We start from the raw sequence: 5071 nt of genomic DNA, 5'->3' as shown, positions 1-5071 counted from the left end.
TTGGAGGTCTAGGACTTCCTCCAACACCTTATCTCCCTCTATCATCCAATCTTCCTCCTCAGTGGAGTTGGGCTCTTGCAAGAGAATGAGTGCCATAGATGCTTCAGTCTACTCATCAACCTCTTCAACAACTTCATTTGATTCCTCCAAAATGGTCATAGGTGGTCTTTGGCTAGCATTTTCCTTTGATTTTCCCTTATCCATGCCCTCAAGCACAAGTAAGGCCAGAACCATGCCCCAAAAAATGAATTGGGTACCTATGCACCCCATGCCCGTCTATGAGATCATCCTCATCCTCTGTCATGTAGTCCCATTCCATGAGCCCTTTAATAAACCTCAACAAGCAAAAGCAAAAAAACTTGTTGGCCGCATAGAGATGTTTGAGGAAATCCACTAGCAGTGCATCCCTCAAAGACTATTGCATATTCCTCCATGTGCTGCGCCATGTAGTTAAGAAAGCTTTCAAATTCCTCTGAATGAAGGTTGGTAGTGGCCTGCATGCCAATTGTCCCCTCAAACACACTGACTAGCTCAGTGCTCAATCCGCAAGTCCTACCTTTTCTAGTTGTGTGAGAAGTACATTAGAATACGTTTCCATGGGTTCGTTCGCAAAGAAGATGTGAAGAAAGCTAAGAGCTAGAGTTTTGTGAATGTGAGAAATGGAGTTTAAAACCTAGAAACTCACTTATATAACCAAGGTCACTTTTTAAAAAGAATTTAAAATTAACGTCAAAATAACTTAAAACTATAATTTTAAACAAAATCACGTGACAAAGCTGTAATGGAAATGGCCTATGAACTTTGAGAATAGTGGAATAAGGAGAACTAAAGAGAGAATTTTTGTGAGGCTACTTTGAGAACATAGAGGGTGAACTTATTTAGCGGTAGAAACTTAACCATGATACTTAATTAACTGGCATGAACAATACTTTTGCAAGAGAGAGAGTTTAGAGAACTTGACAACAGTTGAGGAACATATTTATGTGGAGCCGCAGTCCCCCCTCCAATAGGCTTTTGTATTATAGATTCTCCTATCAAGAGAGACTTCGTACAATACAATCTTTGTGTTCCTTGTGACCTAGGTGATGCAATGAAGATGGAAAGCTTCATGCATCATGAACATAACATAGACTTTGTGAAAAGCATTAACCATCCCCAGCCTCAGTCCCAAGGCCTCAAACACCTTCAAAGGTAGAGAGAGTTAGCGGGGAATGAGGGTAGGGAAGAGGAAGAAGAAACATTCATAAGAGAAAGAAATAGTTCCTCACTTATCATCACTCTTCTTTCTAGCATACATAATAGCATAGTAATGAGGATGGAGAAGATGGAAAGCTTAAGCATTGAAGCATGGCTCTTGGTTTGATTTGCATTCGATAGCCAAGAGTGTTGGTGTAGGCTCTGAACTTCTCTACTAGCTTGGAGAAGGATATGGAGCTCTTGCACTTGCAACCACTGCACTTGAAACTCACACAATGAGAGAGAGAGAGAGAGAGAGAGAGAGAGAGATTTTACCATATACATGTGGTAGTGATGTGTGTGAACACACTTAGGACCGTCGCGGCATTTTTTCCCTCTTTAGGAGGTTTTTTCTCCCGTGCATTGTATATACGCCCATCACTCTAGGGCTATCCATCTTTCCATCGCACACTAAGTAATACACTCTCTATTGTGTGCCTTGATCTTCCTTCGTCTTCTCCATGCTGTGTGTGTTTTCTTGCAATCCTAATTCCAACAAGTGGTATCAGAGTAGGTTGCATCCTCTCGAGCTTAGTTGCGAGAAACTCTAGCACATGCCTGTTCAATCTCTCCGATTTCAGTGAGCTTTGACGAGTGTTCACAGATCGACAAAAATTTTGGGCTCAAATTTCTAATTCGGGCTCGTTTCAGCCTCCCTTTCCGCTACAGGCTATACTGCACATGCTATTTTGTCATTTTGTGCAGAGTTTCTGTCAATGTCATTTTTTTTCATATCAAGTCTCTTACAGTCTTCTATGGTTTGTGCTATATAGCACGTATTTTTTCCGCTTTGTTTCTCCTCTTTTTAGGCAGTTTTCACATCAGGTACAACATTTACCATGGCTAACAGCAACACAGATGTGTTCAAGATGTTTGTTGCTGAGGACAGATTAGATGGGGACAATTACCCTATGTGGGCTTACATGATGCAACATGTTGCTGTGTCAAAGGGAATCTGGAATATTGTGTAGAGAATTGATGTACGTCTTGGTTCTGAGGATGTAGGCGATGTTGAGGATGTTGCAGGTCTTGCTGCAAGGATCACTGATGTTAGATTTGTTTTGCCTACAGCAGAACAAGCTTGTTGGGATGTAAAGGATGTGCAGGCTCATGTGTTGATTGTTTTCTGTGAAGAGCACCATTACTTCTCACATTCGTTCAACAAAATTTGCAAAACAGGCTTGGGTATTCTGGCTGTTCTTTATGAAAGGTGCAATGAGGCTAAAATTTCATTGGTGCATAAAGAACTGGAATCGAAGATTATGCATGAGAAAGATGAAATGGACACTTTCCTTGTTGGTGTCCAGGATATTAATGAGAAAATAATATCTGTAGGAGAAGTCATTTCTGACAGTTCACTTGTGCAGACTGTTCTTGATACCTTGTTAGACTCTTACCAGACTTTTGCTAGCACTTGGAGACTCATGACACAACTGAAGTTGTCAAGTTTGATGCGTTGTGCACATTGTTGTTGCAAGAGTCACTTTCCAAAAAAAAAAACAGGACTAGAGAGCGTGCAGTTGAACGCGCTTATTTCCATAAAGAACTGGAATCGAAGATTATGCATGAGGAAGATGAAATGGACACTCTCCTTGCTGGTGTCAAGGATATTAATGAGAAAGTAATATCTACAGGAGAAGTCATTTCTGACAGCTCACTTGTGCAGACTGTTCTTGATGCCTTGTGAGACTCTTACCAGACTTTTGCTAGTACTTGGAGACTCATGACCCAAGGAAATCTTGAAGTTGTCAAGTTTGATGAGTTGTGCACATTGTTGTTGCAAGAGTCACTTTCCAAAAAAAACAGGACTAGAGAGCGTGCAGTTGAACGCGCTTTTATTGCTGCTCAATGAGAGGGTGGTAACAGCAATGCAACCACTTCTTATGGTTCTTCTACGAGTGGAAAATCACTTGTTCCTAATGCTTCTGCTAGTAGCAATTTGTCTGGAAATTTTGGTGATAAGGGAAAAAAGAAGATGCATTGCCATTATTGTAAAGCTAATGATCACTTGATCAAGCAGTGTCCTAAGTTGAAGGCCAAAGAGGCTAAGAAGAAAGAGGGTGTTTCCACTGCAAATGTTGGTTCCACTACAAATGCAGCCATTGTTGAGTCTTCTGTGAAAGGAGATTGTGACACTAATGTTGATGCAGAATGGGCTTTTAGTATAGAGTGCACTCACAATCCTACTGTTCATGATGCATGCATGTGAGTTGCTGCAGATTCACATGTGTGGTATTTTGACAGTGGTGCCACAAAAGACATTACCTCACATCGTGAATTGTTCATCTCTCTCGATTCTATCCCTCATGGGAATCCAGCCACTTGTGCCAATAATGCCTCTTATCTGGTTTAAGGAGTTGAAAAGATTGTGCTTACTGCTGCAAATGGAAATCTTTCACACTTGTTGATTCACTTTATGTACCTAAGATCAAGAAGAATATTTTGTCTGTATCTGTACTTGCTAGACTTGGTCTTGTAGTCAAATTTCTGTGTGACAGATATATAGTACATGATCTCAGTTTCGATGATGAAATTGTTGCATCTGGAATTTTATGCCGTGGGCTATATAAGCTGACTTTGTATGACAAGTGTGGGTAGAATTTTGCAAATGCAATTTTGGATTCAAAGGCTATTTCAGATGCAAAACTTTGGCATGCACGTTTTGATCATCTGGATTTTTCCAATTTGCTGCGTTTGTAGAAATCTAATATGATTGCTTCTTTGCTGCCTCTTGAAGCACCTGTCAAACACATTTGTGAAGGCTGTATTTTGGGTAAGATGCAACGTTCTAAGTTTGCAAAGGATGGTTCAGTTAGGTCCACATGCAGGTTGTATTTTGTGCCTAGTGATGTTTGTGGGCCCATGCAAACTCCGTCCTTGGAAAATTACCTTTACTTTGTGAAATTCATTGATGATTACTCTAGGATGCATGGGTATTTCTGCTTAAAGCCTACACTTTCTCTTAGAGGAAGACTAGCCATTCTTGCATGCTATCCTTGGAAGAACAACTCTAATCAAAGAAGGTCGTGGACTTGGTGTATCAATCAAAGTGGAATTATCCACTCTTCTTCTCTCTCCATCAATAATGGTGCCGAAGGGTTTGTCAAGTAAGATATTTTCTTGATTTCTTGTTGTTTTCTTTTTCATCTCTAATCCAACAAATATATATATATATATATATATATATATATATATATATATATATATATATATATATATATATATATATATATATATATATATATATATATATATGTATATATGTATCTAATCTCATCTCCTTAACCAAACCTATCTCTCTCATTCTTAGTAATTCATCCTCTCTACAAATTCTAGGTTCTCTTTGCTACAGGTACATCTCTCCCCGCAGTATCCTTACTGCCTACGGGCAAGAATAGGGCTTGGGAGGGAAACTTCTCATCTCTTCACTTCTCTCATATCTACATTTCTCACATACTATCCTAGATGAATAATCCACATGATGATAATTTATATCGCTTTCACTCTGTACGATCTATTAGAATTAACGTATGGATTAGCCGTAAAATACACTTTCAACAACGTATATTGTTTCTCTTTGGCCCAGAAAGGCTCAATGAAATACTTCTATCATCGGATCCCATCATACTATCTTTCATAGACTATAATTTTTCTTTTGATGTAAGCGTAGTTATCTTGCTATGAACCAAGAGGATTTGTACACACAATTAATCCCAATCACTAGACAAAATATATATATTATGGTGAGTAGCGTTAAATGGTAACCTTGCATTTGCACTACATTTCTACTCAAATGTATATATTTTTTATCAAAGTTTTAACTTAGTGTTCATTC

This window comes from Adiantum capillus-veneris, chromosome 1, assembly GCF_014529385.1.
Source record: "Adiantum capillus-veneris isolate H3 chromosome 1, ASM1452938v2, whole genome shotgun sequence".
In the NCBI taxonomy this organism is placed as follows: domain Eukaryota; kingdom Viridiplantae; phylum Streptophyta; class Polypodiopsida; order Polypodiales; family Pteridaceae; genus Adiantum; species Adiantum capillus-veneris.
This window is presented reverse-complemented; position numbering follows the sequence as displayed.